Source organism: Ascaphus truei, chromosome 10, assembly GCF_040206685.1.
Source record: "Ascaphus truei isolate aAscTru1 chromosome 10, aAscTru1.hap1, whole genome shotgun sequence".
NCBI classification, from domain to species: Eukaryota; Metazoa; Chordata; class Amphibia; order Anura; family Ascaphidae; genus Ascaphus; species Ascaphus truei.
This window is the reverse complement of record NC_134492.1, coordinates 60547138-60571402: the sequence shown is the minus strand read 5'-3', so window position 1 is coordinate 60571402 and position 24265 is coordinate 60547138. Positions and strand designations below refer to the sequence as shown.

The 24265-nt window shown below is 51.2% G+C and overlaps 1 long non-coding RNA gene across 2 annotated transcripts; it reads right to left on the bottom strand.

Moving 5' to 3' along the window:
* Positions 1-4467: 4467 nt before the first annotated feature.
* Positions 4468-23307, bottom strand: LOC142503995 (uncharacterized). Of its 2 annotated transcripts, none has more exons than XR_012804155.1 (4): positions 23226-23307; positions 6401-6835; positions 5024-5168; positions 4468-4531 (listed from the first exon to the last, which is right to left on the bottom strand). It is a non-coding gene; the product is annotated as an uncharacterized LOC142503995 (long non-coding RNA). The 2 variants fall into 2 exon arrangements; XR_012804156.1 differs by having other exon boundaries at positions 6586-6835.
* Positions 23308-24265: the final 958 nt, after the last annotated feature.

Below are 24265 nucleotides of genomic sequence, written 5' to 3'. Positions count from 1 at the left end.
TGGGTTAAGGAACTAGTGTCCTGTTATAACTCCTGGAGTGCATGCTAGACATTAATAACCATTCACTCCTCCTGTAACCATGCCCGGGTCAGTCCCACCTAGGGCCAAAGTGTGCTAATGGCAGTGACATGGTTAAGGGATCAGTCCCTCCTAGGGCCAAAGTGTACTAATGGCAGTGACATGGTTAAGGGGTCAGTCCCTCCTAGGGCCAAAGTGTACTAATGGCAGTGACATGGTTAAGGGGCCAGTCCCTCCTAGGGGCAAAGTGTACTAATGGCAGTGACATGGTTAAGGGGCCAGTCCCTCCTAGGGGCAAAGTGTACTAATGGCAGTGACATGGTTAAGGGGTCAGTCCCTCCTAGGGGCAAAGCGTACTAATGGCAGTGACATGGTTAAGGGGTCAGTCCCTCCTAGGGGCAAAGTGTAGTAATGGCAGTGACATGGTTAAGGGGTCAGTCTCTCCTAGGGGCAAAGTGTACTAATGGCAGTGACATGGTTAAGGCTAAGGCCCCGCTCCCAGAGTCAGCGCGCCCGCACTGCAGACAGGCGGTGCGCTGACATACACAGACCGCGATATGCGGTCTGTAGGGAGCGGGAGCCGGAGCGGGAGGTGGGCGGGAGTGGGAGGTTTGAGCGGGAGGGGGGGCGTGGCTTGAGCGGAGGGACCCGCTACTCTCCCCCCCCTCCTCCCTCCACGGGCTCGGGTAAGTATAGCAACACACACACAGACAGAGGCAGGCACTCACGCACTCAGGCACACACACACACACAGACAGAGGCAGGCACTCACGCACTCAGGCACACACACACACAGACAGAGGCAGGCACTCACGCACTCAGGCACACACATACACACAGACAGAGGCAGGCACTCACGCACTCAGGCACACACATACACACAGACAGAGGCAGGCACTCACGCACTCAGGCACACACATACACACAGACAGAGGCAGGCACTCACGCACTCAGGCACACACATACACACAGACAGAGGCAGGCACTCACGCACTCAGGCACACACATACACACAGACAGAGGCAGGCACTCACGCACTCAGGCACACACATACACACAGACAGAGGCAGGCACTCACGCACTCAGGCACACACATACATACACACACACACACACAGACAGAGGCAGGCACTCACGCACTCAGGCACACACATACAGGCACGCACGCACTCAGACACACACACATACAGGCACGCACGCACTCAGGCACACACGCTGCTTTCACTCCACACTCCTCCCCGCTCCCCGAAGCCTCTTCTCCTCCCGAAGCCTCCCCTCCCCATTGGCTCACAGCCACACTAAGTGACGCGTCAACGCTAGGGATCACCATTCTCTTGTATCCCATAGCGGCTGACGCGCCACAGTGTGTAGTGAGCTGTGCTGCCAGGGGGGACCGGGACCGGCTCCGCAGGATTCCCCTGCTGGTGGGGAACTCGCGACATGGCCGCCCGCGCCAACGAGCGCAGCGGGACCGAGGCCTAAGGGGTCAGTCCTTCCTAGGGGCAAAGTGTACTAATGGCAGTGACATGGTTAAGGGGTCAGTCCTTCCTAGGGGCAAAGTGTACTAATGGCAGTGACATGGTTAAGGGGTCAGTCCCTCCTAGGGGCAAAGCGTACTAATGGCAGTGACATGGTTAAGGGGCCAGTCCCTCCTAGGGACAAAGTGTACTAATGGCAGTGACATGGTTAAGGGATCAGTCTCTCCATAGGGCAAAGTGTACTAATGGCAGTGACATGGTTAAGGGGTCAGTCCCTCCTAGGGGCAAAGCGTACTAATGGCAGTGGCATGGTTAAGGGGTCAGTCTCTCCTAGGGACAAAGTGTACTAATGGCAGTGACATGGTTAAGGGGTCAGTCCCTCCTAGGGACAACGTGTACTAATGGCAGTGGCATGGTTAAGGGGTCAGTCTCTCCTAGGGACAAAGTGTACTAATGGCAGTGACATGGTTAAGGGGTCAGTCCTTCCTTGGGGCAAAGTGTACTAATGGCAGTGACATGGTTAAGGGGTCAGTCCCCCCTAGGGGCAAAGTGTACTAATGGCAGTGACATGGTTAAGGGGTCAGTCCCTCCTAGGGGCAAAGCGTACTAATGGCAGTGACATGGTTAAGGGGTCAGTCCCTCCTAGGGGCAAAGTGTACTAATGGCAGTGATATGGTTAATGGGTCAAATCTGACCGCTTTAAGTATTTGTTTCATTATATTTTAAAGTCAGACTTGGGAAGGACCTGATGGCCTTTTTTGTGATGTCACAGAGATCCTTTATCTTTATTGGCTCTCTGATAAGAACAGGTGGGATAAGGGGAAAGAAACCCCTTGATTGACTATCGCCTCCCACTCAGAGACCCCTGAAAACACTCAACTTGTAACCAATTTCGCAAAAGGAAAGCTGCCACGCCTTTGCTATTAGTGCGGTTAGGTTCCTTTTAGGGAAGCCAGGGAAACTGTTCCATTTGTCTGTGGGATTGAACCTTCTCACGGAGCCAATTACACCAATAGGATCAGAAAAAGGGGAAGGGGAAACACAAAATGGATGTGCCCCCTAAAAGAATTCACTTAAATGCACACCGCCCAAGTGTAAAAATTAGCTTTTAATAAATTCCTTAAAACATATATTACCAAAGTAATGTGTGATGTGGATTAAAAATGTATTAAATCATAGCTATCAAGCAACCGTGTCATTGATTATTCATACTATCCCGGTATCATTGATACAATGGGATGTTAAAGACAGGGAATGCTATAAGTAGGGTATTAACCCCTCTGGGGCAACGTTAAGACCAAGTATTGAATTGTGTATAAATATACTCAGGTAAGTGGCCAAAGGATTGAATATCCTACTACTGCTAGATATAGCTCCCCTGCACATTTACATAGAGATTAGTCTAAATGATAGTGCTGGCATGTGATGGTATATTAGCTGTATCATAGAACTGCCAAACACAGCAGTGCTGGGTTGAGTACACAGCAATGCGATGTGAAGACGCCTCACATAAAGTGCAAGGATAGCAGGCACACTGACTGTAAATGAATTAATAAATAACTAACTCGTATGGTCTTCACAGTTACACCCAGGATACTGCAAACACTACATTAAAAACAGCTCCAAGTAGGAGACTGACAACATTGCGCGATGTCCCACAAGTGACCTCTGGCCACTTACCTGAGTATATTTATACACAATTGAATACTTGGTCTTTACGTTGCCCCAGAGGGGTTAATACCCTACTCATAGCATTCCCTGTCTTCCACATCCCACCATATTTATTGGTACTGGGATAGTATGAATAATCAATGACACGGTTGCTTGATAGCTATGATTTAATACATTTTTAATCCACATCACACATTACTTTGGTAATATATGTTTTAAGGAATTTATTAAAAGCTAATTTTTACACTTGGGTGGTGTGCATTTAAGTGAATTCTTTTAGGGGGCACATCCATTTTGTGTTTCCCCTTCCCCTTTTTCTGATTCACTTTCAGTTCACAGTTTGCACCCACCATTTGATTACCTCACTTATGTATTTAAACACTTCACTCAATTAGTATGGTCCTGTGATCACTCCCTACTCTTTGTTGTCTCTTCAATTACACCAATAACCTTATTTTTTTAAAAACCATTGGGTCAAGTCTCCCACCTGCAAACCCCCCACCCAGATTTATCAGATCAGAATCCCTTTGGTTCTTCTATAGGAATGTTTGTAATTCACACAATCTGACGCCCTTAGAGCAGGGGCTCAACTCCAGTCCTCAGGCCCCCCCACAACAGGTCAGGTTTTCAGGATATCCCTGCTTCAGCACAGGTGGCTCAATCATTCCCAGCTTCAAAACAGGTGGCTCAATCAGAACCTGCTTCAGCACAGGTGGCACAGTCGAAGACTGGTGTCCAACTCTAGTCCTCAAGGGCAATTTGGACAGGTGAGGTGTTAAGGATATCCCTGCTTCAGCATGTGGCTCAATCAGTCACTGCTTCAACATAGGTGGCTCAATCATTGAGAGACTGGAGTTTGCGTCCCCTAGGGAGAAATCCGTCACAAAACCGGGATTTCAGGACAAGCAACGGATAAATTAAATTAAAAAATCCCCATTCCTACGGGCGGATCTGATTGCCAATGTACAGGTGAGTGCAGATACCTGGGCTCGTGTGCAACACGCTTTGGGCATGTCCTGAACCCATCAAACACACCTCGCCGTGCAGCTAGAGACGGCCCCAGGTAAGGGAACTCAGCGGTTAGGGGGCCAGTCCCGGCTAGGTAACCATTGGCACCGGCATCTTCCTATCGTCCATGTATTATGTCACCTCCTTATTTATAATTATACCCGGGGGGGGGGGGGGGGTTCGCTAGCTTTACTCCGTGTCTTTTTATTAGGTTTTTTATTTTGTTTTGCCCGTCGCCATTTTAAAATCCCAATTCAAAACGCTCAAAGTGTTTAAAATGTCACAACACTTACCCGCGTCTATCCTCCCGTCTGCCGATCCTCATAATCCCCGGGGCGGCATTATAACGGAATACTCTCAAATGTTTTTAAAAAATCCTATTTAATTTTTATTTAATAAAATGTGCAACAGCAACAAAAAAAAGCCAGCCGAGTAGCTCTCTCACTGCCGCGACGGCCGCGCTCCCGCTGCTAAATCTGTTGGTGTTTTCATTCTTTTGCACTAGGATTGCACATGGGGGGGGGACTTTAAAAACAGTCCTATATATGGCAGGCGTACGCTTAGGGGATCCCATGTTAAAATGGATAAGAAGCAAAAGGTGACTATGAGCTCATTTGCATGTCATAACCCAGAATCCCTGGCTGTGGGGGAAGCAGTGTACGCAAAGAGATAATGGGGAAGGGCAGGGGAGATGTGAATGTGCTCACACCGTGATATATTTATTTACTGTATATAATATATATTGGGGAAAAAAGAAGAGCGAGCGCACGCCCCATAGCATAATACAGTACATTTATTTGGGAAAGGGACAAGGGGCAAGGGAAGGGGGGGGTAGAAAATCCACTCACAAGAGTAGGTTAAAACCAAGCAGTGTGTGATACAAATCACCGCCAACTCTGGTCACTCAGCCTCAGGACCCTGCAGTCCAACTCTCACTGGAAACGGCTGGTAGATGTTCTCTGGTGCGGTGCACTTCCACTGCAGCAAGGGATTCTGGGAAATGACATGCAAATGAGCATACAGTATATTTACATTTGCTATATGCTTTGCTGTGGAGGGTTTTGTCACTTTTTTTACTCACCATAACTTAACTCAGTATTATGGTAACCCCCATCCTTTAGCTTCATTGCATAGCCAGTTAATCAACCCCACACTCATGAGACCCATTAAGGTCGAAACAGCTGTCTGTGGGCGGGTTTTCTGGGTATGCACCTTAACCCTGGCTGTGCTCAAAGCTGTGACCATGCAGCAAGCTTAAGCCTATAGGGAACCATGTACAGTATAAAATGGTTTTTGAAGCAAAAAGTGGCACTGTGTGCTCATTTGCATGTCATTTCCCAGAATCCCTTGCTGCAGTGGAAGTGCTGTGTGCTGGGTGATAATGGGGAAAGGTGGGGTTGCAGACCTGTCTGAGACATGCAGATGAGCAAACAGTATATTTACATTTGCTATATGCTTTGCTGTGGAGGGTTTTTGTCACTTTTTTTACTCACCATAACTAAACACACACACACACACACACACACACACACACACACACACACACACACACACACACACTGTCTGTTTTGTGGGACAGTGATATACGGGGAGGGGTGTGATTGGGGGACGAGCCCTGTTCGGGGGGTGGGGGGGGATTACGAGGTGACGGAGTATTGAGATTTACATCGGCGTGTACAGAGACAAAATGTGAAAATGGTTTTGACAATTTAACACCTCTACAGTAAAATCTCTCTGTCATTTCCTTTTATCGGCCACTTCCTGCTAAACCCACACCCGCCTCCCCATCTGTCTGTGCTAATGTGACCCCCAAAACCTGCACATCTGTCTGTGCTAATGTGACCCCCAAAACCTCCGCCTCTGTCTGTGCTAATGTGACCCCCAAAACCTCCGCATCTGTCTGTGCTAATGTGACCCCCAAAACCTCTGCATCTGTCTCCACCTCTCCCTCTGCACCTTCTTTCCCTGCAACCCCCTCTTTTTCTCTCTGCACCCCTCCTGCAATCCTCTCTCTCTGCACCTCCCCCTGCAGTCTGTCCCCCTGCACTCTCCACCTGGACACACACCAGTCCCTCTGCACACATCCTCCTCAACCCCCCTTTCTCTGCACCCTCCCCCCCCCCCCCCCCCAAAGTCCAACCCTCTCTCCCCCCCCCCCTTCTGCACCCCTTTCCTCTGCACACACACCCCTCTCTCCCTTTTGCATCCACCACACATATACTCACACTGTTTATTTTGCATTTGCAACTGCACACGGTTGCACACAAGGTGTGTGTTTTGTAACTGGGAACTAATACCAAGGTTGCAGCATTTCCTGTTGATCTGAGCTAATTATAATATATCAGCGGTGACCGCCACCCAGCATACAACAAGCGCCCACTTCCACGCCGACCCGAAATGCATTCCTAACCCGTCTCCTGACTTCTACACCATCGCAGTGTAAGGATTAGCCGCTGTGTCAGGGAGACTCTGTGGCTGCTCTCTTCTCTCCCAGAATCCTCTGCTTCCCTCCCTGCTTATTGGATTCTCCCTCCCAAGTGAGGGCGGTGACATCATCAGCCTGGCACGAAAGCTTCGCCTGGTCCCATCCGCCATGTTGTTCTATCCCCGGGCAGCGGAGGTTTTCTCGCCACTTGGAGAGCGTCTTTGGAGTTTGGCACCTATGAGAAAGATCATTTATTTTTTCTTGTATAGCACTGACAGTGTAAGTAGCGCTGTACATAGCATTTTTGCAGACACGAGTCCCTGCACCGCAGAGCTTACAATCTATTGTATCATTGTATACAATTTCTTCTCTTATTGAAACATTGTCATGCAATAATATCAGCCCGGGCTCAACAGGACTGACTCAGGATGCGGAAGTGTTGAATTTGTGACATTTCTAAAGCCCAACAATATGCTCTGTGACTGAAATAGCGCCATCTAGTGAGAAAAGTACAGACTTGTAATTTGTAACCAATTCCATCAGAGGTTCCCTCCCTTATTACACAGCGTTCCCCCTGCTAGAAGGTATTTGAACCCCTAATTAATAAATCTTTTCCCCGACTCCTCAGACTATCACTAAAAGATCGATCCCAGGCAGTGTGGGGTCCTGAGCTTGTGGGGGGAACACACCCTTAATAATCCTCCAAACTGCCCCTCAGTGTGTGCAAAGCATTGTGGGGAGCGACTTTGGAAGCTCTGGCTGTGACAGTTTTACACCTCTCCTCCTCCCCCCCCCCCCCCCCCAACACCCCTCCCCCCACTAGGGTGACTAGGTGGCTTGTTTCTCCGAAAACACTGGACACAATGGTGAAAGGTGCGCCACGCTCGAGACACACACAACCCTCCGCTCCACGCTGTTTCCTCCTCTCCCCAAGCCGATCAGGTTACTATGTCCAGAGAGGTAATACCGGTCTACACGTACACGCCCAGAGAGGTAATACCGGTATACACGTACACGCCCAGAGAGGTAATACTGGTATACACGTACATGCCCAGAGAGGTAATACCGGTATACACGTACACGCCCAGAGAGGTAATACCGGTATACACGTACACGCCCAGAGAGGTAATACCGGTATACACGTACACGCCCAGAGAGGTAATACCGGTATACACGTACACGCCCAGAGAGGTTATACCGGTATACACGTACACGCCCAGAGACATAATACCGGTGTACACATACACGCCCAGACAGGTAATACCAGTGTGCACATACACGCCCAGACAGGTAATACCGGTGTACACATACACGCCCAGACAGGTAATACCGGTGTACACATACACGCCCAGAGAGGTAATACCGGTATACACATACACGCCCAGACAGGTAATACTGGTATACACATACACGCCCAGACAGGTGTAGCCCCTGTAAGTAAGAGCGGGCTACTTATCATTCTCCTATTGGAGTAGGCCCTGGTAAGAGCAGGCGCCAGTAGTAACCATGGGTTTTCCCCCCTCACCAAGCCCTGCCTGGAGTGATAGAGGTAGGCCCCTGACTCTGTAGCAGGCCTGAGACAGAGGGGAGGTTCTGCTAACATCACAAGGGGCAGGGCTGGATCTATTTAGTGGGCTGTCCTGTGTGTGTCTGTGTCAGTCTGTGGATGTCAGTTCTGGAAGGAGTTGATTCTGGGAGTTCTGCCTGTGAGGAGGAGAGTGACAGTTCTGTATGGTGACAGGAGAAGCCCTGCTGAGAGTGCTTGGAAGAGATACTCAGAGCCCCTTTGAGTAGAGCGGACAGAACTATAGAGGTGGACCAATGCCCCTCACCCTGTTCAGGGGCTGAGGGGAAAGACATCTAGCCTCACCCATAGGGTCTACCCTGGGGGTGGAGGCAGGGGTATTACAGCCCCAACCAGGCCATCCTGCAGGGTACATTCCTGGAGGATAATGAGTGGAGGAAAATACCCTGTCGTGTTCATACCTTTGGAGTTACTGCTGCCAATGAACTGCTGCTGTGTGTTTTCTAAGAGACAATAAAGACACTGTTGTTTTACACAAAGAGACTGTGTGAGTCCTGGATCATTCGCCCTGGGACCAGAGTTTTCTCTATAAGGGTCCTATCCCACATCCCTGGGACTTATGGAGATGGAGGCGCTGCACCACCGTTGCTAAAGAAGATGAAGGCAAATACCCCAGAAGCCTGGTCCTGTTGTCCCCAATACCAACGCGGGAGACTCAGGCTCTCCTGTTACAAGCAGGTACGTACCACCCCATTTACATGTAGCCAGCCCTCAATACACCTTAGAGGCATGATCTGTGTCAGTGAGGGGGGGGAACATGGGCTACATTTGGAGGCGAGCTGCTGAGATCCAGAACAGGACAGGCTTTCAGCGAAGCAGAGCGGGAAGAGTGAAGTGCACCTTCCATGCAAGTACTGGAGAGAGTAAGGCATGTAACACCGGGGGTAGTCAGGGGAGCGTGGACTCCCGCACCGCACGCCCTGGGTGCCCTAAGAGGGTGTTATAAGATGGGTATGGGGCTATAGCTGTCCTAGTCCCTTGAGGCAGATAGTGTGAGGCAACTGGGGGGGTTAGCCTGTTAACTTGTCCAGGGACCATGGCCCAGGGCCCGCACTATGAGTGGCCAAAAGTAGGAGACGCTCGTACTTAGGGAGATGCCCGGTACGCTAGCCAGCACCCACATAAAACACACCACAGAGTACTTGTAGGAACCGTCAGCGAGTGTGGTGCACAGAGAAGGAGTTCTGCCTAGCCTGGGGTATGCCACATCATACTTGTGGGTAAAGCACAGAGAGAAAGCATGCAGAGAGCGTTTACTGAGCAGTTGGAGTATAGTCCGTGTCTAGGAACGTGTTACACAGTAGACACTGAGAATAGAGAGATTATACATTAGGAGGGCTCATCAAAGATGGCGGCCGTCACTACATGTGCTCCGCGGAGCATGAAAGAGTTAAAAATGGCGACCGCAGCGCCATCCACGGCCCAGCAGTTAGCAGCCGAGTTAAAATGGCGATTCCCGCCAATCCTGTAGCGCACACGTGAATCGTGCAAAGAGACTGTTAGAGAAATGTGGAGGGAGATGTGCAGGAGTTTGGCGCCAAACCCAGATTCCCTGGAAAAGGAGTGGAGCGCCGCGAAAGCCGAAAGCCCACCCACCTGTGCTGTGACTGGCCAACAGACAAGGCCACGTCACACTGAAAGAAGGAGTGCCCTCCTCTTGTTTCCACCAGAGGGAGGGGGCACAAGGAGAGCCAATCAGGAGCGTCCCCCCCCAGCGAAGGGAGGGACAGGAAGTGAGAGCGAGGAACTTCACTTCTGCCTGGCATTCGAGGAGCAAGGAGCTGAAACATTGAACTGTTTCACCCCTGAGCTAACATTGTCTGAGCTGAGCACCACAATCTTCCAACTCCCAGGAGGCTTCCTGGTGGTGGAGATCGAGGGCCGAGAGTACCTCCGGTGCCTGTGCGTCCACTGCAGGACACCCGGGACGGTAGCAAGCACCAAAGCACGATGCCCTCAATGTGGCACGTTCTACCTGTGGCCTACCGAGCCATGGCCAATGATCAAGACCCCTCGGGGTGCCTCTCCGGGAACACTAACGGAGGTGGCGGAGACGACCGATGAGGCTGCCCTAGTTCCCTGCACCCCTGCTGATATGGGAACCAAGGCCCAGCCAACTACAGAGCCGAGCGGAGATCCGGCGGAGAAGAGCGCGACCACAGTGGAGGTACTGGAGCGGGCCCGTTTTGTACCACGATCCACTGGCGGGGCCGCAAAAGACCCAGGTGACTCCCTTGCGGAGGATCCGATCAAGTCGTCTTCGGAGGAAGAAGATGGCGTCTCATCGGTGGCGATGCGCCTACCGGCGAACCACCCCAGCTGTAACAAAGATGGCAGTCCACTTACCGGAGAGATGGAGCAGACGAGTCCGGACACCTCCCGACGGCGGGTGCTGGTGCGGCCTGAGGCCCGTAGAAGTCCCATGGCCGTGGTGACTCCCAGTGCCGCGGAGACGGCGGCGGAGGCAGATCCAGAGGGACCCGAGTATATCAGCCTGCAGCGGAGCGGTAAGGAGACTGCACCACCCCCTTACTCCCGCCAGGCGAAGACGGAACCTGCAGAGAACGAGAAGGAGAGGAGTGCGGCCTACTTACCCGTCCGCGGACCCGATGAGCCACCACCGCCCCTTCCGGTCCTCAACGCACTTCCGGTGCGTGACCACGGAGCGGATGGGGATTCCGAAGGCGGCAGCGATGACGTCACTTCCGGGTCCGACTGGAAAAGAGGCCCGGGGGCATTATACTCCCCGCGGAGAGCAGCTATGGCAGCTGCAATGGCCACCCTGAGAAACCAAGGCCCTTCCCGAGGAACCCGAAGGCCGAGCGAGAGGGCAGGCAAGAAAGTGCCCAGCGGTCGCGGCATTACCCGTTTGCTGGACATTGAACTGGACATTGCCCCAGTCCCTAGCGCCCTTGCCTCGGCCACTGCCCCTGCCCTGTCACGAGTATTACCACCGGGACCTAGCGGGGATAGGTCAATAAAATACCCCAAGTACTCCAAGGACTTACGGGATTGGGAGTTAAGTGATGAAGGATCTGATGGGGAGATACCGTATGCAAATGTAATTCGTATACCTAACGCTGTACCATTTTCTCCTGTATCTAGAGGGAGGGCCCGAGGGTCCCACACTACTGCTGAGGTTGGGACTGCAAGCACAGTGGTCCACAAAATGAACCCTACTAGGTACTTCAACGCCAAAGGGAGAAGAGATTGCTCGCGCTCTACAGAAGCGGGTACGTCCGGTGTCTCATCACAAGCGGAGTCAGAGGTAGATACTGGTAGCCCCTTATCAGAGTACGAGCACCATGACAAGTGGTGGGCACCCCAGTTCACTGGGTACCACGAAGGTATGGACCGCACCAGGTTCCTGTTGATCAGGAACAACATCATTGATCATTGGTGGGCGGTAGGTGTCTTTACTCCCCAAGAGGTAGTGGATGAGTTAGAGCACCGTTTCCAAGAGATAGAGCAAGGGATCATCATGCCTAAGGGGCCTAGCATACTGTATGATGATATTGCTCCTGTAGAGCCGGAGTTTTGGGTACTGCCAAGCAGGGCGGGTCCCAAGAGACTATCTAAGTTGAGCCAGGCTGACAGAGCCATAGTGTTCAGGTTTAGACAGTCCCATGGGTACGAATACCCTTATGTGCCTTAACCCATAATGAGAGAGATTGAAGAGAACCGAGACAGTTGGCTCCGAGCGGCCGTACAGGAATATTTAAGAATCAAGTTTGGTAAGGCGGGTTACCATAATGAAGACCGTATCAGTGAGGTGGTCCGGGCTTGGAGTTTGGGGAGGTGCATATACATGCACAGCGTGATATACCGGCCAGAGTCTGGGTCGGTACAGCCTTATTATACTGTATAACGGTCACTGACCATACGGGAGGAAGTTGCGAAAGCCAGACCCAAAGCACTATCATTAGAGTTCTCCCCGTTGGGAGTGTCTGTGCGTTACTGTTGTTATACGCCATCTGGTGGATGGCTTGCTGCATAACCTAACCTGCATGTGTTGTGTTTCCCAGGTTTGTTCTCCGCAGGATGGTGCTGCTAGAAGTAGGTCCAAGTGGGGACCATTGGATTCCACCAGAGGGAGAGTGTAGCCCCTGTAAGTAAGAGCGGGCTACTTATCCTTCATCTACTGGAGTAAGCCCTGGTAAGGGCAGGCGCCAGTAGTAACCATGGGTTTTCCCCCCTCACCAAGCCCTGCCTGGAGTGATAGAGGTAGGCCCCTGACTCTGTAGCAGGCCTGAGACAGGGGGGAGGTTCTGCTGACATCACAAGGGGCAGGGCTGGATCTATTTAGTGGGCTGTCCTGTGTGTGTCTGTGTCAGTCTGTGGATGTCAGTTCTGGAAGGAGTTGATTCTGGGAGTTCTGCCTGTGAGGAGGAGAGTGAGAGTTCTGTATGGTGACAGGAGAAGCCATGCTGAGAGTGCTTGGAAGAGATACTCAGAGCCCCTTTGAGTAGAGCGGACAGAACTATAGAGGTGGACCAATGCCCCTCACCCTGTTCAGGGGCTGAGGGGAAAGACATCTAGCCTCACCCATAGGGTCTACCCTGGGGGTGGAGGCAGGGGTATTGCAGCCCCAACCAGGCCATACTGCAGGGTACATTCCTGGAGGATAAGGAGTGGAGGAAAATACCCTGTCGTGTTCATACCTTTGGAGTTACTGCTGCCAATGAACTGCTGCTGTGTGTTGTCTAAGAGACAATAAAGACACTGTTGTTTTACACAAAGAGACTTTGTGAGAGCTGGATCATTCACCCTGGGACCAGGGTTTTCTCTATAAGGGTCCTATCCCACATCCCTGGGACTTATGGAGATGGAGGCGCTGCACCACCGTTGCTAAAGAAGATGAAGGCAAATACCACAGAAGCCTGGTCCTGTTGTCCCCAATACCAACGCGGGACACTCATGCCCTCCTGTTACAAGCAGGTACGCACCACCATACACATGTAGCCAGCCCTCAATACACCTTAGAGGCACGATCTGTGTGTGGGGGGGGGGGGTGGAACATGGGCTACACAGGTAATACTGGTATACACAGACACGCCCAGACAGGTAATACTGGTATACACAGACACGCCCAGACAGGTAATACCGGTATACAGAAACACGCCCAGAGAGGTAATACCGGTATACACATACACGCCCAGAGAGGTAATACCGGTATACACATACACGTGCAGAGAGGTAATACCGGTATACACAGACACGCCCAGAGAGGTAATACCGGTATACACACACACGCCCAGAGAGGTAATACCGGTATACACAGACACGCCCAGAGAGGTAATACCGGTATACACACACACGCCCAGAGAGGTAATACCGGTATACACACACACGCCCAGAGAGGTAATACCGGTATACACATACACGCCCAGAGAGGTAATACCGGTATACACATACACGCCCAGAGAGGTAATACCGGTATACACAGACACGCCCAGAGAGGTAATACCGGTATACACAGACACGCCCAGAGAGGTAATACCGGTATACACATACACGCCCAGAGAGGTAATACCGGTATACACAGACACGCCCAGAGAGGTAATACCGGTATACACAGACACGCCCAGAGAGGTAATACCGGTATACACAGACACGCCCAGAGAGGTAATACCGGTGCTAAGGCCCCACTCCCTCAGTCAGCGCGCCCGCACTGCAGACAGGCGGGGCGCTGACAGACACAGACCTCAATATGCGGTATGTAGGGAGCCGGAGCGGGCAGGGGGCAGGAGTGGGAGGGGAGGGGCGTGGTTTGAGCGGAGGGACCCGCTACTCCCCCCCCCTCCCTCCCGGGCTGCAGGAGGGAGCTGCTGCGGGCTGCCGGAAGGTAAGCAGCTCCCTCCCCCACAAATGCCCTCCTCACACGCTGACACTGAGACTCACACGCTGACACTCACACGCTGACACTCACACGCTGACACTCACACGCTGACACTGACACACACACACACACACCACCCCGTACCTTGACAAGGACAGAACATAGAACACAGACAGAGCCCAACGCTACTTCCAATGACACAGATACACAGTAAAGTACATATATATATATATGTATATGTGTGTGTATGTATATATATATATATATATATATATATATATATATATATATATATATATATATATATATATATATATATATATCTAAACTAAAAACATATGGTCATTTAGTTTGATTCTTTGGCCAAAGTATCTTACGCCTGCACACCAAACGCCAAGGTAGACCAAATCTGTGCAGGTCCTAACACTAATCAAATTCTTAATAACCTGTATAATACCAGGAAGAAAACTTTATAATAAAGCTGTTGTGACCATATGTTTTTAGTTTAGATATAGATATTTAGTGGTTAGGTGCCTAGGGCACCTCAGTACTTTGGGAGAACCTTACTGGGGTGTGTATAAGGTGGTGGTTGGACAATGGAGCACTGTGTGGATACGGCCGTGCGAGACCTGTATGGTTTTGTGTTATCAGTTAGTGTTACCAGTAAAGATCAGTTATTATATCACTGTGTGTATAATTATTCCTTACTGTGTGTTCCTGGGAAGGGGTTATCCAATTGCGCTTGGATAGCTCCTCCACCTGGGAGGGGTCACCACATAGAATCAGGTACACCCCAGGCTCCCTGCAGCGGAGGATCAGGCCTCTTGTGAGCCAATCGGGTAACGAGCCACACATAGTTTCCCTAGACACGGGGGTAAGGGGGCTACATTTGGAGGCACTGCTGAGATTCAGACTTGGGGTGCCCGAACCAGCAGCCAAATTAGAAAGAAAAAAAAACATGTTTGTGCCCTCAAAGCAAGAGGTCCACGACTGGGCCTGAGCTCCGTGAACCCCCGCGCCACGTGGTCGCAGTGGGAGGAGTTCCCGCCCTCACATTCAAGAGTGTCGTCTGCAACCACGTAAGAAAACTTCCCAGTTTAGCCGACGCTCAGGTCATAGGTCGCAGATATGACATCACATATCATTGGAGTGCCCTAATACTGGCCACAGGCCACGAAATATGTGAGGAAGATGCTCCTCAGGCCCTACATCTACTGGAGGTTCCGCCCACGGGTTGCCCACTCATATACCCTAAGCTATCAGCTCCTCTGTCAACTTCCACCCCAGGACCTTCATCAGAGGTCTCCTATCATGCTGACGCTTTAACCTCCTCCTACATTCCAGGGGAGTGGAGGACTACAGCCCCAGCCTGGAGTACACCAACCAGGGCAGACTTACCCATACCCAGGGTAACCTTCACTAGAGGCATGCTAGAGGCATCTCGCAGAGCCACAACTCCACACCCGTCACCTACCCCCAGCAGGTATGAGAGTAGTTCTGTGCAGGCACCTAGCCCAAGGGGGCTAGGGGCCCCAGTATACCACAATCTCCACTGTCCACAGGGAAATACCACAGTCCCCTGTCCACGGGAAACTCAGACTTGGGAGTAACTCTATCCCAATTGGTAGAGGCATTAACACAGTCCGCACAAAGCCACCACTACCGCAAACTAAAAGCCTTCTCTGGGGTGCGACCCACATCACTGGGAGAAGAAACGTTTGACGAATGGAGGGACCATGCGGTACAAGTACGTGTTCAGACGCTATCAAGAGGCAACGGATCTTAGAGTGTCTGTATCACGAGTGCCATGCCGAAGCAGAGGCGCCAGATCTGATTTGGGCCTTAACCAAGACCTATGGTAAGAAGGATTACCCAATTGCGTTGCTGGCCCATTTTCACGCCCTCAAGCAAAAAGAGCATGAGGAATTGTCTGAGTTCCTCCAAAGGCTGCAGGTGGCCCTGTGGACGCTGATCAACAGAAAGGTCATCCGTGTGGCCGAGCTGGATCAAGTAGTTCCTGTGGGGAGCTTAACTCACCCATCCCTTAGTGGCTGGAATCTGCTTTAACCATCTGCACGGAGAATCCTTCTAGCTCCGAGGACCTCCTGGATTGAATCCAAGACCAAGAGGTCATCTTACAGTTTCAGACACCTGGGCGGTCTCGTGACTTGTCCAAAGAAAAGAGACATGCGACTCCCTCGAAGGAGTCTTGAAGGTAAGAGACCAAGGGGGCGTCTGCCCTGAAGCCCAAACAGGCAGAAAGTGCTGAGGACGACCCTGCTTCCAGGGCACCTGCCTCCACCTCCAGGATGTCACGGAGAGTAACCCCTACCTCCAGGGCTGGTGTGACCCAAAATGACAGCTGCTTCAACTGCAGACAGGAAGGTCATTATTCTCGGGACTGCCCGAAGCCCAAGAAGCCCACTACTAGGGTAATGACCCTCATGGTGCCGCCGACAGAAGTACCCTCCACCCCAAAGGAGAGTGTTCAAGCGCCCACCCCCAATAAAACACCCCAACTGGACGCCTACATCAAGTGGTACCGGCGGCCATTATACGCGTCCTCGTGGAAGGCATATATTCCTCGGCATTACTGGATACCAGGTCACAAGAGACTATCATATACCGACCCTTCTACGATCAACATCTTAAGCACCTGCCCATGCAGTCAGCAGAGAAGATGAAGTTGTCAGGACTTGGCAACGACGACTGTCCCATTGACGGTGTAGTGAAAGTACGGCTGGATATACCGCAGCTGAGCACTAACAAGTCTCACACCATGGAAGTGGAGGCTCTGATATTCCCCGAGAACATCCAAGCTTTCCAATTATATTGGAGACGAATGCTGATGTGGTGCGGGTGATGATCCAAGCTTATCTACAAGAGGCCGGCAAACTACCCCTGTCTACCCTGTTTTCTCTATGGGTCCATCCGGTACTGAAGGAAGAGTGCTGCAGGGTCTCGGCCCAAGAGGGATATTCAATCTCACCGCGGGGTTGACCGAGATTCCACCAGGGGGCGTGCAGTATGTGGACGCAGTGTGCTGCTACCCGAGTCGTGATGAGGCCGACCAGTACTTCTCCCTAGAGAGTACGCCTGAGGAAGAAGTCAATAGAGGGTACAAGATCATGCCAGAGGTACGAGAGTGGAAATCCTCGATTCCGGGGAAGATTAAGGTGATCATCCAGAGCCTCTCCCCTTACACCATGCCATTCAACCCAGGTCAAAGATTCGGTAGGATATACCCAGTTACACCTGTAGAGACGCTGGCTCATGTGTACACCACTACTGTGCAAGATCATCCGGCCGGGTTGCCGTTTGACTTCTGGGAATCGACCCTGTCAGCCAAGTGGAAGGAACGGCTAACCGCCAAGTTGGAGGAATGCCGGGAAGTGTTCTCCACCAGCAAAATTAATGTGGACTGCAGCAAAAACACCCAGCACACAATCCGGCTGAACGATACCACGCCATTCCGGGAGCGTTCCCAACGCGTCGCTCCCAGAGATGTGGAGGACGTGAGGGATAGCTTAAAGGAAATAGAGACAGCGGGCAATCGTGACTGAATCCTGTAGCCCCTACGCGTCCTCGATCGTGGTAGTACGCAAAAAGAATGGGTCAGTACGCTTGTGCGTGGACAACCGGACCCTGAACAGTCGAACCGTCCCAGACCAATACACCCTGCCACGGATCGAAGAGCTCCTCCAATGCGCTGTCAGGAAGCCAGTGGTTCAGCATGCTGGACTGAAGGTCTGGGTATTATCAGGTACCTATGAGCTCTGAAGACCAGGAGAAGACGGCGTTTATCCACATGCCCCAAGGCATTTGTGGTGCCCCAGAGACATTCCAATAGTTGGAGAAGACCATCAGAGATATGAATCCCTGGGAATGCCTAGTATACCTGGACGATATCATCGTCTTCGGCAAGACTCTCGAAGAACACAAGGAACGCCTTCTACAGGTGTTAGACCGATTGGGCAAAGAAGGTCTGAAGTTGTCACTGGACAAATGCCGATTCTGCGGCACGTCAGTCACCTATATGGGTCACATAGTGTCCGCAGATGGAGTGGCCACTAACCCAGGTAAGGTCGAAGCCGAGGTGAACTGGCCTAGACCAGAAAACATAGCTACACTCCTTCCTGGGGTTCTGCGGGTACTACCGCTGCTTCATGGAAGGATACAAAGCCAAGGGCCTCAACAATCTTCTGAAAATATATCCAGAGGATTCTCGGCAGAAGGCCACATCCGCGTGGCTACCCTTCGGGGACAAGTGGACATCAGACTGCAAAAAGGCATTCATTGGCCTCAAGAAGAACGGAAGCATCCGTCTTGGCTTACTTCGACCCTGAGCAGCCATATATCCTACATGTGGATGCAAGCATCAACCTGCTGGGAGTGGTACTGCACCAGAAATACCCTGCTGGTCTTCGCCCAGTGGCATATAAGAGCCGTAGTTTGACTCCCAGAGAGTCAAAATTACCCTGTCCACAAGCTGGAATTCCTCACCCTCAAGTGGGCAGTCGTTGACAAACTCCACGACTACTTGTATGGAGATTCATTCGAAGAACAGACAACAACCCGTTGACGTATATCTTGGCATCCGCCAAACTGGACGCCACAAGTGGCTGGCGGCCCTCTCTAACTATCAATTTACCTTGATGTATAAACCAGGGCCTTTGAACATCGGGGCCGATGACAGAGTCAGAGCCTCAAGCTCACGACCACTACTCCCCAGAGTGAGAAGTCGAGGAAGAGCTTCGCCGAAGTCAACGAGTAGGGCGCCCTCCCTATAGGGTGACCTATGATTGTCAGGGGCACCCCACTACGAGTCTCAGTAGTGGTCTCGTAGCAGGCTGTCTGTGATAGCCATGCTCACAGAGCTGTACAATATTGTTTAAAGATATTTGCCCTACGTTAAGTTGTACATAATACTGTATTTTTTATTGTGTAACTTTGGTGCGTGTGTATGTCGTTCTCAAGCGGGGTCGTTGGTTTCTTCACCAGGGGGAGAATGTTGCCAGGTCCCCTTGGTCCCCACTTACCGCTGCTGCAGGTGGGGGAGCTGCTGCTGGCGGCGAGGCACGCGAGTGCTGCCAGGTTGCAGGCAGACCTGCCGGACTGTCAGGGAGGCTGCAGGAGCTGTGGGCAGTTAGGGGGTGCGATTTTGTCGCCGGATTTCCACAGGGTACGCTGGTAAGGTCACCGCCATCTTTGGTGCAACACGCATGCGCAGTATGTATCTCGCGCATGCGCAGTAAGTATTGCGGCGGCCATTAGGTGGAGAGGCTTCGCATAGGGAACTACAGTTTCCAGCAGCCCCAGGGGCTAAGAGGGCTGCCATGTTCCCCTGCACCGAAAGAGATAAATTTGGCGTGCTGGCAGCCACGCTTCTGTCGGGAGCTGGACCGAAGAGGGTAAGGTAGTGTCTCAGGTGCCAGTGCCCCTGAGACTAGGCCTAAAGTCCCCCTTAGGCCCCAGCTAGGCCCCGACTCACCAGTAGCTTGTGGGTGCTTCAGGGAATGCCCCTCAGGGACATTTTCCCCATTAGCCCAAAAGTGTCAGGGACACAGCAAAGACGCCGTGCAGTGACGTGCGGCCTGTGGTCTGGAATCAGACCACCACCGCAAGTGAGAGACTCTTAAAGGTGAGACACTCCAACGGGAGTTCACCCCCCACAGAGTTGGATGTCTTCGTTGGATCAGACGGATCCTCTCATCAGTTGGCGGTACCCGGGTGCTGGAGAGCCCGGCAGGTATCCATCTCAACGTGTGCACCAATGGCCACACACACATTTTGTGGTTAGTGCTTCTGCACACTTTGGGGTGGGATCAGCTCTGTGGATACAGGGCGGTTAGGTGCCCAAGGGCACCTCAGTACTTTGGTAGAACCTTATCGGGGTGTGTATATGGTGGTGGTTGGACAATGGGGGCACTGTGTGGATACGGCCGTGCGAGGCCTGTATGGTTTTGTGTTATCAGTTATTATAGGCTAAAGCTGGTAAATTCCGGGCATTATTGAAATCCCTGCTCTCTGATTAAAATTCCGACCATTATCCAATCAGTAATGGCCTGGAATTTTTGGCAGCTTGCCAAGATTTTCAGCCAATCGGCTTTCCATTCTCATTCACAAAGAGTGACATTTGCTCTTAGACAGGGGTGGTGATTGGACAGAAGGCACCAGCAAGGCAGTGACTCCTCCCCCTCCCTGCCTGCAGCCAGGCACTGACTACTCCCCCTCCCTGCCTGCAGAGAGCTCTGCACAGGAGAGTGAGGGGAAAGGTTTGTGTGTCTGTTGTGTGTTTTGTGGGTGTATAAGGGGCCAGCAGAGTGTTCTATTGATGTGTGTATGTGTCTTCTGTGGGTGTGTGTTTTGTGGGTGTACAGGGGGCAGTAGAGTCTTGTTGGTGTGTGTCTGCTGTGTGTGTGTTTTGTTGGTGTAGAGGGGGACCTGCAGTGTGTGTGTGTGTGTGTGTCTTCTATGTGTGTTTTGTGGGTGGAGGAGGGATACAGAGTCTGTTTTGGTGTGTGTGTCTGCAGTGTGTGTTTTGTAGGCGGAGGAAGGGTGTTGTGTGTGTGTGTTTTGTGGATGTAGAGTTGGCAGTCTGTTGGTTTGTGTGTGTTTTGTGGATGTAGAGGGGGGAGTGTGTCTTCAGTATGTGTGTTTTTGAGGGTTGCAGAGTGTTTTGTGTGTGTGTGTGTCTACAGTGTGTGGGTTTACATGGGGGCTGCAGTTGGTGTAGAGGGGGGCTGCTGCTGTGTGTTTTATGGATGTAGAGGGGGCAGCAAGCAGTCTGTTTTGTTGGTGTGTGTGTGTCTGCAGTGTGTTTTGTGGGTATAGGGGAGGGGGGCTGCACAGTATGTAGGGGGGACAGCAGAGTGTGTGTTTGTGTGTGTATATAGAGGGGGGTTGTAGTGTGTGTGTGTATATGTATGTATGTATATATATATATATATATATATATATATATATATATATATATATATATATATATATATATATATATATATATATATATATATATATATATATATAGCTGTGTATGTACAATTTCCTTTTAATAAACGTGCAGTAAAAGCATAAGAATGTAGACAATCATGCTGATAAAAATCAATATGACTACAACAATATATCTTTTTTTAATGGAAAATTAAAAAAAAAAAAATAAGCCTACATTTAGCCTATATAGGCCTGGTCCCCTTACCAGTGCGGGTCCCTGGCTATGGGACGTTTCCCCGCGCTTTCCCTGGCGTAAGGGCAGGTGCCGCGCGGTTAGTTAGGGCGGTGCTGCGAGATAGCCAGCAGCAGGAGGCGCAGAAAGGCTCCGGCGGTTTTCCACTGGTTGGCGCCACCATCCGGGTGGGCGCCGCCATGTTGGAGTTGACCGCCCGTGCGCGAACGCTTGCGCAAGTGTGGACGGTTGCGGAGGCCATCTTAGGCCTCGTTCAGGGTGCCAGAGGCAGGCGTTCGGGAGGGCGGGCGGCAGTCTGCTGGGCGATGTGTGTTCATCCTCCCAGCAGACTTTTTCAGGAGTTGAGGAGGCGGGGAGGGGGCTACAGACGGCAGGTTAGGGATCCAAGTTGCAGTCTTGAAATCATTCTCAAGAATGATTTCATTGGCTGCCGAGGTCCCAGTGACGCTGCTGCAGCTTCAAAAAACTAATGTTTTGTTTATTGAAACTGCAGCCAGCGTCAACTCCGTACTTCGGAGACAGGGCAGCTGCTACCCTGACAACCAGTATTCAGTTTGAATACATTGTGTCCCACGGCAGCTCGCACGTCAGCACGCCCTCCGTCCGAAGTCAGCACCCTGAACGAAGCCTTAGATGTGGCAGGAGAAGGCAGAGAGGCAGGAAGGACCTCTAGAGGTTGCGCATGCGCAGGGATAGCCCTGAGTCACAAGTGAGCTGCTGCAGATAGGGACAGAGCCAGATAGGGAGACTGTCACTTTAGCTGAGCAGGATAGCAAGTTGCAACAGTGTTGTGTGCAGTGCAGCCAGAGTAGTTGCTTTGGCTGTGTCAGGGGAAGGCCCCTCATAGGAAGAAGGGGTGGTTGCTTTCTAAGTTATACAGTGTGTGTTATATCACCAGTGCCAGTTGCACGTGGTGAGCTGCCAGAGTCTGGGATCAGACAGAAGCTACAGCAAGAGATCTTCTGCATGCAGGGACTGGGCTAGAGGTATATCCCCAGGGCCCAGTTAGTCCCCTGAGACACTAGAGAAATACTGTATGTGATAGGGACTGCCTTAAGACAGGGACTCCTTCACCATACTCAGAGAGAAAGAGGAATGCTGCATGACAGTGCCTGACTGTCAGTACAGCGTGTAGCAGGAAGAGTGCATGACTTCATAGCAGAGACTGTGGTAAAGGATCATTCCGGCTGGAGATTCCTCCCTGGAGGAGTCAGGGGGTGTAATCATTCCTGCAAGGAGCAGCGCACCGCGGCGTGGGACCAAGTTGCGGAGTTGCTGACTACAAAGGATTTTCCTGATCATTACAGATCTGAGAGGTAGTACATATTAAGAGCACCAACGGTCCCCAACACAGGGAAGCGCTATCCCTCACACACACACTCTCTTTATTGTTGTGGACACTCAAGGGATAAAGTGCCCAAGCACAGTATTATCAAAGGGACTGAGGGTGATGGGATGATGGACATGTGGGTGAGGGGATGGTATACATTCAGGGTGATGCAATGTTATTCATATGATGTAATGATGTTATGCAAATAGAGTGTTATTGAAGTTATCGTTCATGCTCAGTAAATACTGTTTATTCACATTGTGTGTATTTACTATATGGTTGTTCTGGTGAGGGCACACTCCCACCACGTTGGGATCCCTCATCAGTGGAGGCGCTGCACCGAGTGTAAGTATATACCCCAGGTTCCCCGTGGCGGAAGCTCAGCCCTCCTGGTTGCCAAACAGGTACAGCACCACACTGACAAGTAGTCAGATGCACCTACCCACCCCAATCTCACTTAGGGTGGGGGTAAGAGGGCTACACCTATAATAGTAATAATCCCCTCAGAACAGGGCATTACTGGCCAATAATGCCCTGGCTGGGTTAAAGTCCCTCGGCTTCGCTTCAGACCTTCAACTCTTCCAGCCAGGGCATTATTGGCCAGTAATGCCCTGTTCTTCTGGGATTATTACTTAAGTGTTACCAGTAAAGATCAGTTATTACCGTGTATATAATTATTCCTTACTGTGTGTTCCTGGGAAGGGGCTATCCAATTGAGCTTGGATCTCTCCCAGGTGGAGGCGCTGTCACCAGATAGAATCAGGTACACCCCAGGCTCCCTGCAGCGGAGGATCAGGCTTCCTGTGAGCCAATCGGGTAACGCACCACACATAGTTTCCCTAGACACGGGGGAAAGGGGCTACATTGGTATACACATACACGCCCAGAGAGGTAATACCGGTATACACATACAAGCCCAGAGAGGTAATACCGGTATACACATACACACCCAGAGAGGTAATACAGGTATACACATACACACCCAGAGAGGTAATACCGGTATACACATACACGCCCAGAGAGGTAATACCGGTATACATATACACGCCCAGAGAGGTAATACCAGTATACACATACAAGCCCAGAGAGGTAATACCGGTATACACATACACGCCCAGAGAAGTAATACCGGTATACACATACACACCCAGAGAGGTAATACCGGTATACACACGCACGCCCAGAGAGGTAATACCGGTATACACATACACGCCCAGAGAGGTAATACCGGTATACACATACACGTCCAGAGAGGTAATACCGGTATACACATACACGCCCAGAGAGGTAATACCGGTATACACATACAAGCCCAGAGAGGTAATACCGGTATACACATACACGCCCAGAGAGGTAATACCGGTATACACATAGACGCCCTGAGAGGTAATACCGGTATACAGATACACGCCCAGTGAGGTAATACCGGTATACACATACACGCCCAGAGAGGTAATACCGGTATACACATAGACGCCCTGAGAGGTAATACCGGTATACAGATACACGCCCAGTGAGGTAATACCGGTATACACATACACGCCCAGAGAGGTAATACCGGTATACACATACACGCCCTGAGAGGTAATACCGGTATATACATACACACCCAGAGAGGTAATACCGGTATACACATATACGCCCAGAGAGGTAATACCGGTATACACATACACGCCCAGAGAGGTAATACCGGTATACACACACGCCCAGAGAGGAAATACCGGC